The sequence below is a fragment of the Bufo bufo genome, chromosome 3, assembly GCF_905171765.1.
Source record: "Bufo bufo chromosome 3, aBufBuf1.1, whole genome shotgun sequence".
In the NCBI taxonomy this organism is placed as follows: Eukaryota; Metazoa; Chordata; class Amphibia; order Anura; family Bufonidae; genus Bufo; species Bufo bufo.
In genome coordinates this window covers 13,580,934-13,595,129 of record NC_053391.1, presented here as the reverse complement: position 1 = coordinate 13,595,129, position 14,196 = coordinate 13,580,934, and positions in this window count along the sequence as shown.

The window sequence follows — 14,196 nt, the reverse complement described above, 5'->3', positions numbered from 1 at the left end:
ACTATGCTCCATTTTATATCAGAGTGCTGGGGTGGGCGGACTATCTGGCATGACATATCCACCAAGCTAAAAATCCCATCATTACAGTCCCTAAAATACCCAGAAATTATTTATGGTGTCACATCTCATGTGAATAACATCGACCGGGGGACCATGTATCTGATAATCACCGTCATCAAATATTACCACTGGCAAACCAGAACCCGAGTGTCCATCCATAACGAACCATTCCATCATACCACAGCTATAACCCTCATCATGTCAGAACTCAGGTGGATCCGGTCATTAGAGGTCAGGAAAAAAGGGGAAAATATAAAACTATGGAGGAACGTCCATCTAGACTGACGGTTCAAGTGTACGGTGTAACTGTGTTTGTTTTCTTATTTTATTTTACTTTTCTTCTTTTTCTGCTTTAGCTAAAATGTGCTTTTAAGTTACAGTTAATATGCATTTTATTTTCTGATGAACATGTATAATTTATACTGAATGATGAAAAAGTCTGATTTATTATGATGAAAAAGTATTTCTGTATTTATGTTTGTTTTATACCAATAAAAATTGCCTCCTATGTACAAGAATATAACTACTATAATACTGCTCCTATGTACAAGAATATAACTACTATAATACTGCCCCCATGTACAGGAATATAACTACTATAATACTGCCTCCTATGTACAAGAATATAACTACTATAATACTGCTCCTATGTACAAGAATATAACTACTATAATACTGCTCCTATGTACAAGAATATAACTACTATAATACTGCCCCCATGTACAAGAATATAACTACTATAATACTGCCTCCTATGTACAAGAATATATCTACTATAATACTGTTCCTATGTACAAGAATATAACTACTATAATACTGCTCCCATGTACAAGAATATAACTACTATAATACTGCTCCTATGTACAAGGATATAACTACTACAGGGAGTGCAGAATTATTAGGCAAGTTGTATTTTTGAGGATTAATTTTATTATTGAACAATAACCATGTTCTCAATGAACCCAAAAAACTCATTAATATCAAAGCTGAATATTTTTGGAAGTAGTTTTTAGTTTGTTTTTAGTTTTAGCTATTTTAGGGGGATATCTGTGTGTGCAGGTGACTATTACTGTGCATAATTATTAGGCAACTTAACAAAAAACAAATATATACCCATTTCAATTATTTATTTTTACCAGTGAAACCAATATAACATCTCAACATTCACAAATATACATTTCTGACATTCAAAAACAAAACAAAAACAAATCAGTGACCAATATAGCCACCTTTCTTTGCAAGGACACTCAAAAGCCTGCCATCCATGGATTCTGTCAGTGTTTTGATCTGTTCACCATCAACATTGCGTGCAGCAGCAACCACAGCCTCCCAGACACTGTTCAGAGAGGTGTACTGTTTTCCCTCCTTGTAAATCTCACATTTGATGATGGACCACAGGTTCTCAATGGGGTTCAGATCAGGTGAACAAGGAGGCCATGTCATTAGATTTTCTTCTTTTATACCCTTTCTTGCCAGCCACGCTGTGGAGTACTTGGACGCGTGTGATGGAGCATTGTCCTGCATGAAAATCATGTTTTTCTTGAAGGATGCAGACTTCTTCCTGTACCACTGCTTGAAGAAGGTGTCTTCCAGTAACTGGCATTAGGACTGGGAGTTGAGCTTGACTCCATCCTCAACCCGAAAAGGCCCCACAAGCTCATCTTTGATGATACCAGCCCAAACCAGTACTCCACCTCCACCTTGCTGGCGTCTGAGTCGGACTGGAGCTCTCTGCCCTTTACCAATCCAGCCACGGGCCCATCCATCTGGCCCATCAAGACTCACTCTCATTTCATCAGTCCATAAAACCTTAGAAAAATCAGTCTTGAGATATTTCTTGGCCCAGTCTTGACGTTTCAGCTTGTGTGTCTTGTTCAGTGGTGGTCGTCTTTCAGCCTTTCTTACCTTGGCCATGTCTCTGAGTATTGCACACCTTGTGCTTTTGGGCACTCCAGTGATGTTGCAGCTCTGAAATATGGCCAAACTGGTGGCAAGTGGCATCTTGGCAGTTGCACGCTTGACTTTTCTCAGTTCATGGGCAGTTATTTTGCGCCTTGGTTTTTCCACACGCTTCTTGCGACCCTGTTGACTATTTTGAATGAAACGCTTGATTGTTCGATGATCACGCTTCAGAAGCTTTGCAATTTTAAGAGTGCTGCATCCCTCTGCAAGATATCTCACAATTTTTGACTTTTCTGAGCCTGTCAAGTCCTTCTTTTGACCCATTTTGCCAAAGGAAAGGAAGTTGCCTAATAATTATGCACACCTAATATAGGGTGTTGATGTCATTAGACCACACCCCTTCTCATTACAGAGATGCACATCACCTAATATGCTTAATTGGTAGTAGGCTTTCAAGCCTATACAGCTTGGAGTAAGACAACATGCATAAAGAGGATGATGTGGTCAAAATACTCATTTGCCTAATAACTCTGCACGCAGTGTATAATACTGCTCCTATGTACAAGAATATAACTACTATAATACTGCCTCCTATGTACAAGAATATAACTACTATAATACTGCTCCTATGTACAAGAATATAACTACTGTAATACTGCTCCTATGTACAAGAATATAACTACTATAATACTGCTCCTATGTACAAGAATATAACTACTATAATACTGCCTCCTATGTACAAGAATATAACTACTATAATACTGCATCCTATGTACAAGAATATAACTGCTATAATACTGCCTCCTATGTACAAGAATATAACTGCTATAATACTGCTCCTATGTACAAGAATATAACTACTATAATACTTCTCCTATGTACAGGAATATAACTACTATAATACTGCTCCTATGTACAAGAATATAACTACTATAATACTACCTCTATGTACAAGAATATAACTACTATAATACTGCTCCTATGTACAAGAATATAACTACTATAATACTGCCTCCTATGTACAAGAATATAACTACTATAATACTGCTCCTATGTACAAGAATATAACTACTGTAATACTGCTCCTATGTACAAGAATATAACTACTATAATACTGCTCCTATGTACAAGAATATAACTACTATAATACTGCCTCCTATGTACAAGAATATAACTACTATAATACTGCATCCTATGTACAAGAATATAACTGCTATAATACTGCCTCCTATGTACAAGAATATAACTGCTATAATACTGCTCCTATGTACAAGAATATAACTACTATAATACTTCTCCTATGTACAGGAATATAACTACTATAATACTGCTCCTATGTACAAGAATATAACTACTATAATACTACCTCTATGTACAAGAATATAACTACTATAATACTGCTCCTATGTACAAGAATATAACTACTATAATACTGCTCCTATGTACAAGAATATTACTACTATAATACTGCCTCCTATGTACAAGAATATAACTACTATAATACTGCTCCTATGTACAAGAAAATAACTACTATAATACTGCCTTCTATGTACAAGAATATAACTACTATAATACTGCTCCTATGTACAAGAATATAACTACTATAATACTGCCTCCTATGTAAAAGAATATAACTACTATAATACTGCTCCTATGTACAAGAATATAACTACTATAATACTGCTCCTATGTACAAGAATATAACTACTATAATACTGCTCCTATGTACAAGAATATAACTACTATAATACTGCTCCTATGTACAAGAATATAACTACTATAATACTGCTCCTATGTACAGGAATATAACTACTATAATACTGCTCCTATGTACAAGAATATAACTACTATAATACTGCTCCTATGTACAAGAATATAACTACTATAATACTGCTACTATGTACAGGAATATAACTACTATAATACTGCCTCCTATGTACAAGAATATAACTGCTATAATACTGCTTCTATGTACAAGAATATAACTACTATAATACTGCTCCTATGTACAAGAATATAACTATTATAATACTGCCCCTATGTACAAGAATATAACTACTATAATACTGTCCCTATGTACAAGAATATAACTACTATAATACTGCTCCTATGTACAAGAATGTAACTACTATAATACTGCCTCATATGTACAAGAATATAACTACTATAATACTGCTCCTATGTACAAGAATATAACTACTATAATACTGCTCCTATGTACAAGAATATAACTACTATAATACTGCCTCCTATGTACAAGAATATAACTACTATAACACTGCTCCTATGTTACAAGAATATAACTACTATAAATACTGCTAACCAGGGTGTCATATGAAATATATATGTTAAATGCTAGGTATGCCTATATAAGTGAGTTTGCCCTAATTCTCCACTTGATTTCTGTACATAGGGCTGTTTTTTCGGGTGGCACACTGAATAATGGGGCCTTCCTTTACTAGGGTGACTCCAAATTGGAATTTCAGAAGCAATCTAGTACCACCCAGTGTTATTTACTGGTGTTTAATGGAAATAGCTGGGATTTGAGCTGCAATGTTTTGTAAGGATGATAAGGCGGTATTACTTTAGGTATTACAGGTATTTCCATACTGTCTAACTGACCAATCCACTTTCCAGGAAACTGTTCATCTAGCTGGCACGTTCCCTGAGTTTTTCCAGCAAGATGGTGCACCGCCACATTATGGGTGTCAGGTCCGAGTATTCCTTTGATAAACAGTTTCCTGGAAAGTGGATTAGTCGTCGTGGGCCAGTTGAATGGCCCCCAAGGTCTCCCGATCTGACCCCCTTAGACTTTTATCTTTGGGGTCATCTGAAGGCAATTGTCTATGCTGTGAAGATACGAGATGTGCAGCACCTGAAACTACGGATACTGGAAGCCTGTGCTAGCATTTCTCCTGCGGTGTTGCTATCAGTGTGTGAAGAGTGGGAGAAGCGGGTTGCATTGACAATCCAACACAATGGGCAGCACATTGAACACATTTTATAAGTGGTCAGAAACTTGTAAATAACTCATGAAAGAATAAAGTTAAATAATTGTTTTTCTTGGGAAATTCCCAATAAGTTTGATGTGTCACATGACCCTCTTCCTATTGAAAAAACAAAAGTTAGATTCAAAATGGCCGACTTCAAAATGGCCACCATGGTCACCACCCATCTTGAAAAGTTTCTCCCCTCACATATACTAATGTGCCACAAACAGGAAGTTAATATCACCAACCATTCCTATTTTATTAAGGTGTATCCATATAAATGGCCCACCCTGTATTATGACGGCATTCCATTATGCATTCCGTCATAGAATTGCGTTATGGTCCGTGGTAACTGAATCCATAGCGCAATTCACCTTTTACCACCAAAGGAAGTGTGAACGAATTTCAAAATATGAAATTCGCTCATCTTTAATTATGTTATTATTTTAATAATTCACACTGTACAGCTAATATATTACAGTATAATGTATTATATATAAATAGCTTATCTTTACAAGGTGCATGGTCCCGAGTCATCTTGTTGGTGAAATAGCCTTAATTTATTTTGTCCGAGGCACATTCTGCCGGAGAGCGATCTGCGGTGTAATGAGTCATAGAGTCCTCACGCCACACATCACTCCCGTTCTCGCCGTCTCTAATCAGCGCGTTTTCTTTCATCACCTGCGCCGTGTGATCATTGCCTGCAGCGAGCAGACGACGGCCCGGTGCCTTCAATATGAGGATCTCAGTAGCAAAGCCGAGGCAGACAGGCAGTAAATGAAACCAGGCTCTTCACTCAGATAATCTGCTGCTTAGATATTTCCTACAGAAGATAAGAAGATAACCAATCATCTAGGCTTCATGAATACATCTTTGGTTGCAGGACTTCCTCTATCACCTTCCATTGATTGCGGAGAAGTCTACAGAAAAGTTTAATTATTTGTAATTAATTCATTACTTTGTGAACTTTTGTCATATGACTATCTATCTATCTATCTATCTATCTATCTATCTATCTATCTATCTATCTATTGTGACACAGTGAGGGGAATGGTCTGGGAAAACAGGTATTTTGCTCCTAGCGTGTGCTGCTGGGCTGATTTACAGCCAGGTGGGGTCAAATACCGCACTGGATTTTAATTGCCGGTCTAGGTTTTTGGTAGCACCTGACTGTACTTAAATAGGCAGCTGGGCTCAGCAGTTGGGATCTAAGGCTTGGTGCCAGGTTGGAGGGCTGAGACCCATGGGCCGAGGTAACAGGCCCCCTAAAGCCTGCCGTGGACTGCTGGAGGCAGAACTGACATCAAGGTGACTTGCCTTATATGAACTTTCCATTGTGTGTGAAGTAAACACCAAGACTGCAAAGTAACGCATTGTTTTGTGCATTTGCCTCAAGTGTGAATAAACACTGAAGCGTCCGCTTACCCTATCTACCAGAGCGAAACCCCACACTATCTATATATCTATCTCATATCTATCTATCTATCTATCTATCTATCTATCTATCTATCTATCTATCTATCTATCTATCTATCTATCTCATATCTATCTATCTATGTTCTGTCGTCATACACATTCACACAGTGTGCAGTCGGACATTCAGCATAAACCATTCCTGTCTTCCAAATAAATGGACTGTTCTTTGTAATCTAACTTGTTTATTGGTCAACAGGTTGTTTGATTGGCAGAACAGGATTATTTGATGGTAAAACTATACGAATACAAATAGCATATATAAGTATAGAGCATAGGATAGCCTGTACTGTAACATTACATTAACACTAAAGCACATGGTAAAATGGCTGCCTGTACTTAAGACTTAATGTCTAATATCTAACAACTATAACAACTTCCCTGAGAAGCAGTTATAACTAGCTGAACAGCTCTGCATAACACAATATCCCTGAAACAAAGGTAGATCTCTCACCAGATATGATTTTACCAGGATGGTGGAGTTTAAGAAGGAGATATGCAGGAGGACAGCTCTGTTCTGTACCCTGGAGACTAAAGGCTTCTCTTTCCCAGGATGCTTTTCACTCAACAATGGTTTGCACCTCCCACAAGGCAGCAGTATTTTGTAACAAGGAAAACAAAGTGCAATACAATTTAACACCACTAGATGGTGCTATAACCTCACTAATCACTACAGAGATATCAAACTTAGGCAGCCGTGATCGGTAATCATTTTTCCCTAACCCTGCTGGGCAGAACACTCCCTGTCTGGCGTCAACAGATGCCACTGCTGAATCCTTCTTTCTTAGCAACCGATTTTGGTCAATGATAGGATCAAGCATCTTCAAAGCGCTATCCTTGGAGACTGTTAGACCTTTGCTGAGGAAGTCTATTTCCTTAGCATAACATTTATGTTCTATAGTGCAAATTATTATGTCTTTGGCCTTTTCTACATTAACGGTGGTAAAGGCGTGTTTGCAGTGATTCCAACCTTTGCAGGGCTTCTGGCTCACAGATAATGTCGATTTGTAAGATTGAGCTATATCAACTAGACAGGCTATAGCACGAACGAGCGACATCCAGGTGGATAACCTGTCGAAATGATGAGAGTTGAGTTGGTGGTCGGAAGTCACTGTGAGTAGAAAAGATACTTCAGGTCGGATTTCTTCATCGGCATCTGGGTCTACCAATTCGAATGTGTCGGATCCGATACTGCAAGACATTGAACGGTACAGGAATGCAGGACCCTTAAACCATGTTGTGTCCTTAAGGTGGCTCGTTGCGACAGATTTAGTTGTGTGGTCCGCAGGATTATGCTGTGTAGGCACATAGTGCCACTGTTTAGGACAAGTGGATCCCCTGATCCTTAGCACCCGATTGCAGACGTAGACATAAAAGCATCTGGTTTTGTTGCAAATATATCCTAGGACTTCCTTGCTGTCTGTGTAAAAGTCGACTTCCTCGATTTCCAAGTTAATTCCTGATGTTATAAGTTCAGTCAATTCCACTGCAAGCACAGCAGCGCAGAGTTGCAGTCTGGAAATAGTGTGTTTGCGGAGTGGCGTCAGTTTGGTCTGGCTCATGACAAACCCTAAATGGCATTGTTCTCTGACATCAATGGTCTTTAGTAGGGTTGAGCAAACCCGAACGGTGTTCGGCGAGTTAATGGCGCTTTTTGAGCGTTTAACTCGTGTGCCCTTAGAAGCTATCACAGTCATGCCTACTAATGGCATGGCTGTGATTGGCCAGTGCAGCATGTGACCCAGCCTCTATATAAGCTGGAGTCACGTAGCACTGCTCGTCACTCTGCTCTGATTAGTGTAGGGATAGGATGCTGCTGCTGTGAGGGAGAGAATAGGAAAGAATCTTTAATCTGAAGTGCTTGTTAACTCAGTGATCTACCTAGATTTTGTTTTGTGGGTGCTGTTAAGGGAAATATTAATTATTGAAATTTTGGATAATACCAATAATTAATATTCATAAATAGGCGTGAGTCGTCTAGTGATGACTCCGCCTATTTATACAATAAAATGAGAACTATCTATCTCTAGCTTAATTAGCTAATTGGTTAGCTAACTAACTACCTCTGTTTGAAAGTAAAAAGGGAGAGTGAGCACTCACAACGTCTGTATCATATGGAATTAGTTTTACTAAGACCTGGTTGGTCAAATAAGGTTGAACACTAGTACATTAAACACTGATACATTCACATTAAAATTCAATTTACTTAAAATATATAAAATTGTTGTAATATGGTACCAACTATGATTTCCACTATTTGTGGTCGGGGTAGAAAGTTCGTGGCGGCACTCCGTAATACTTGTAGCAAATAGTCAGTAACTGTGAATAGAGTGGGTAGAAGCGTCCTAAAAGTTCCTCATATAGTACACTTCTAAGCGGACTCCTTATGTAATAATTCCTTTAGGAGAGTTCACTCCTATTAAGACAGTGAAGGCAATGTTCCAGACTTGTAATCACCAGTTCCTACCTGGTTCCTTGATGTTATGTCCCACTGTGTGGCGTCTCCTCGAGGCGAGCGGTGCCGGCCGTCCGAGTATCTTCCGCCGCAAGTATCAGGCGGGTGACGTCACAGTATCGCGGGATCCTGGTCAGCGGTCTACGCTGAAGGCTGTGTCTGTATTAGCTTTGCCAGGAATTCATTCATGCATGGCCACCTTTTATAGTCTCTATGGTGATCCACAAAAACCGGAATCCGGATCCAGATATGCTTGTACAAGGATGGTGGAGTTTGAAAAGGAGATCTGCAGGAGACAGCTCTGCTGATGTCCTGTAACATGGGGACTGGGCTTCTCCCTCCCAGAAGCCCAGTCCCCATGTTACAGGACATCAGCAGAGCTGTCTCCTGCAGATCTCCTTTTCAAACTCCACCATCCTTGTACAAGCATATCTGGATCCGGATTCCGGTTTTTGTGGATCACCATAGAGACTATAAAAGGTGGCCATGCATGAATGAATTCCTGGCAAAGCTAATACAGACACAGCCTTCAGCGTAGACCGCTGACCAGGATCCCGCGATACTGTGACGTCACCCGCCTGATACTTGCGGCGGAAGATACTCGGACGGCCGGCACCGCTCGCCTCGAGGAGACGCCACACAGTGGGACATAACATCAAGGAACCAGGTAGGAACTGGTGATTACAAGTCTGGAACATTGCCTTCACTGTCTTAATAGGAGTGAACTCTCCTAAAGGAATTATTACATAAGGAGTCCGCTTAGAAGTGTACTATATGAGGAACTTTTAGGACGCTTCTACCCACTCTATTCACAGTTACTGACTATTTGCTACAAGTATTACGGAGTGCCGCCACGAACTTTCTACCCCGACCACAAATAGTGGAAATCATAGTTGGTACCATATTACAACAATTTTATATATTTTAAGTAAATTGAATTTTAATGTGAATGTATCAGTGTTTAATGTACTAGTGTTCAACCTTATTTGACCAACCAGGTCTTAGTAAAACTAATTCCATATGATACAGACGTTGTGAGTGCTCACTCTCCCTTTTTACTTTCAAGCTTTTATTATCTATTGGGACCGGGCACCCAATTTAGAGTTAGCAGCACCCATCATAGCTATTAGGTGTGAGCCACCCGCCCACACATATACATTTAACTACCTCTGTTGCCTTTACACTACACTGAACTAAACTACGTGCGACTTACTACTACTAACACCCTCCAACAGCAACTTCTTCCAACAATCCAACAACAGTTTGGTGAAGAACAATGCATTTTCCGGCACGATGGAGCACTGTGCCATAAGGCAAAAGTGATAACTAAGTGACTCAGGGACCAAAACATTGACATTTTGGGTCCATGGCCTGGAAACTCCCCAGATCTTAATCCCATTGAGAACTTGTGGTCAATCCTCAAGAGGCGGGTGGACAAACAAAAACCCACAAATTTTGACAAACTCCAAGAAGTGATTATGAAAGAATGGGTTGCTATCAGTCAGGAATTGGCCCAGAAGTTGATTGAGAGCATGCCCAGTCGAATTGCAGAGGTCCTGAAAAAGAAGGGCCAACACTGCAAATACTGACTTTGCATAAATGTCATGTAATTGTCGATAAAAGCCTTTGAAACGTATGAAGTGCGTGTAATTATATTTCACTACATCACAGAAACAACTGAAACAAAGATCTAAAAGCAGTTTAGCAGCAAACTTTGTAAAAACTAATATTTGTGTCATTCTCAAAACTTTTGGCCACGACTGTATATATATATATATATATATATATATATATATACACATATATGCACAATTATACCACTTCCCTCTACAGGTGCAGTGCACAGTCTTTTTACCCTGCCCTGAGCCCAGTGACACAGAAAAATCACTTTTATCCTTCTGTTAATTAAGTGGGCGGCGGCGGCCATTTTATGCAAGTTCAGTGCACCAGCACAGCATATGTGCATTTGTGACAAATAGAAGCTTGAAATACTGCAATTATATTCTGGGTTTAAAAAAATCACCCATTTTTGGAAAGACCCTACATCTGTGGCCTTTGCAGCATTTGTCATTAGCATTTGTCATTGTTAAATACAAGCTTGAAATACTGCAATGATTTTCTGGGTTTAAAAAAGCACCCTTTTTGGGCAAAATACTAAATTTGCAGTCTTTGCTGCATCTGTCAGTGTGAAATACACGCGTTAGATATTGCTGTTATCTTTTGTTATAAAAAAGACACCCATTTTGGGCAAAATACTAAATTTGCAGCCTTTGCTGCATCTGTTAGTGTGAAATACACACATTAGATATTGCTGTTATCTTCTGTTATTAAAAAAAACACCCATTTTGGGCAAAATACTAAATTTGCAGCCTTTGCTGCATCTGTCAGTGTGAAATACACGCGTTAGGTACTACTGTCATATTCTGTTATTAAAAGAACACCCATTTTGGACAAAATCCTAATTTTGTGGCGTTTGCTGCATCTGTCAGTGTGAAATACATGCAGTAGATACTGCTGTTATCTTTTGCTATAAAAAAAACACCTATTTTAGGCAAAATACTAAATTTGCAACCTTTGCTGCATCTGTCAGTGTGAAATACACGCGTTAGATACTACTGTCATATTCTGTTATTAAAAAAAACACCCATTTGGGGCAAAATCCAAACTTTGCAGCGTTTGCTGCATCTGTCATTGTTATATACAAGCTTGAAAGACTGCAATAATTTTATGGGTTTAAAAAAGCACCCCTTTTTGGCAATAACATACATCTGGGGCCTATGCAGCATTTGTCAGTGTGAAATTTAAGCTTGAAATACTGCAATAATTTTCTGGGTCTTAAAAAACACCCATTTTGGGCAAAATACTAAATTTGCAGCCTTTGCTACATCTGTCAGTGTGAAATACACGCGTTAGATACTGCTGTTATATTCTGTTATACAAACCAGATTCCAAAAAAGTTGGGACACTAAACAAATTGTGAATAAAAACTGAATGCAATGATGTGGAGATGGCAAATGTCAATATTTTATTTGTAATAGAACGTAGATGACAGATCAAACGTTTAATCCGAGTAAATATATCATTTTAAAGGAAAAATACGTTGATTTCAATTTTCACGGTGTCAACAAATCCCCAAAAAGTTGGGACAAGTAGCAATAAGAGGCTGGAAAAAGTAAATTTGAGCATAACGAAGAGCTGGAAGACCAATTAACACTAATTAGGTCAATTGGCAACATGATTGGGTATAAAAAGAGCTTCTCAGAGTGGCAGTGTCTCTCAGAAGGCAAGATGGGTAGAGGATCACCAATTCCCACAATGTTGCGCAGAAAGATAGTGGAGCAATATCGGAAAGGTGTTACCCAGCGAAAAATTGCAAAGACTTTGCATCTATCATCATCAACTGTGCATAACATCATCCGAAGATTCAGAGAATCTGGAACAATCTCTGTGCATAAGGGTCAAGGCCGTAAAACCATACTGGATGCCCGTGATCTCCGGGCCCTTAAACGACACTGCACCACAAACAGGAATGCTACTGTAAAGGAAATCACAGAATGGGCTCAGGAATACTTCCAGAAACCATTGTCAGTAAACACAATCCACCGTGCCATCCGCCGTTGCCAGCTGAAACTCTACAGTGCAAAGAAGAAGCCATTTCTAAGCAAGATCCACAAGCTCAGGCGTTTTCACTGGGCCAGGGATCATTTAAAATGGAGTGTGGCAAAATGGAAGACTGTTCTGTGGTCAGACGAGTCACGATTCGAAGTTCTTTTTGGAAATCTGGGATGCCATGTCATCCGGACCAGGAGACAAGGACAACCCAAGTTGTTATCAACGCTAAGTTCAGAAGCCTGCATCTCTGATGGTATGGGGTTGCATGAGTGCGTGTGGCATGGGCAGCTAGCATGTCTGGAAAGGCACCATCAATGCAGAAAAATATATTCAGGTTCTAGAACAACATGTGCTCCCATCCAGACGTCATCTCTTTCAGGGAAGACCCTGCATTTTTCAACAAGATAATGCCAGACCACATTCTGCATCAATCACAGCATCATGGCTGCGTAGGAGAAGGATCCGGGTACTGAAATGGCCAGTCTGCAGTCCAGATCTTTCACCTATAGAGAACATTTGGCGCATCATAAAGAGGAAGATGCAACAAAGAAGGCCCAAGACGATTGAACAGTTAGAGGCCTGTATTAGACAAGAATGGGAGAGCATTCCTATTTCTAAACTTGAGAAACTGGTCTCCTCGGTCCCCAGACGTCTGTTGAGTGTTGTAAGAAGAAGGGGAGATGCCACACACTGGTGAAAATGGCCTTGTCCCAACTTTTTGGGGATTTGTTGACACCATGAAATTCTGATTCAACATATTTTTCCCTTAAAATGGTACATTTTCTCAGTTTAAACTTTTGTTCCGTGATTTATGTTCTATTCTGAATAAAATATTAGAAGTTGGCACCTCCACATCATTGCATTCAGTTTTTATTCACGATTTGTATAGTGTCCCAACTTTTTTGGAATCCGGTTTGTAAAAAAAACACCCATTTTGGGCAAAATCCTAATTTTGCGGCGTTTGCTGCATCTGTCAGTGTGAAATACACGCATTAGATACTTCTGTTATCTTCTGTTATTAAAAAAACACTCATTTTGGGCAAAATACTAAATTTGCAGCCTTTGCTACATCTGTCAGTGTGAAATACACGCGTTAGATACTGCTGTTATCTTCTGTTATTTAAAAAACTCGTCTCGGATGATGACGAAAAACACAGGTGCCAACTGTGTGGCTTTCGAAAGTGTGCAGACCGACAATGAGGGCAGGGGTGAAGATTGGGTGGAAGATGATGTGGTTGACGATGAGGTCCTCGACCCCACCTGGAATCAAGGTCATGCGAGTGACCTGCGTAGTTCGGAGGAAGAGGCGGTGGTCGCACAGAGCCACCAGCACAGCAGAAGGGGGAGCAGGGTGCAAAAGTGGAGAGGCCGTCCCCTTGACAGTACGCCTGCTACTGCCCAACACAGCAAGGGACCGAGCACACAAAAGCCAGCTCCAATGAGTTCCCTGGCGTGGCAGTTCTTCAGACAATATGCTGACGACAAGACACGAGTGGTTTGCACGCTGTGCAATCAGAGCCTAAAGCGAGGCATAAACGTTCTCAACCTGAGCACAACCTGCATGACCAGGCATCTAAATGAAAAACACGAGCTGCAGTGGAGTAGACACCTCATAAACAAAGAAAGGTCTCTGGCTCCTCCTGCTTCTTCTTCTGCTGCAGTCTTGGCCTCTTCATCCACCTCTGGAGTGACACTGGCACCTGC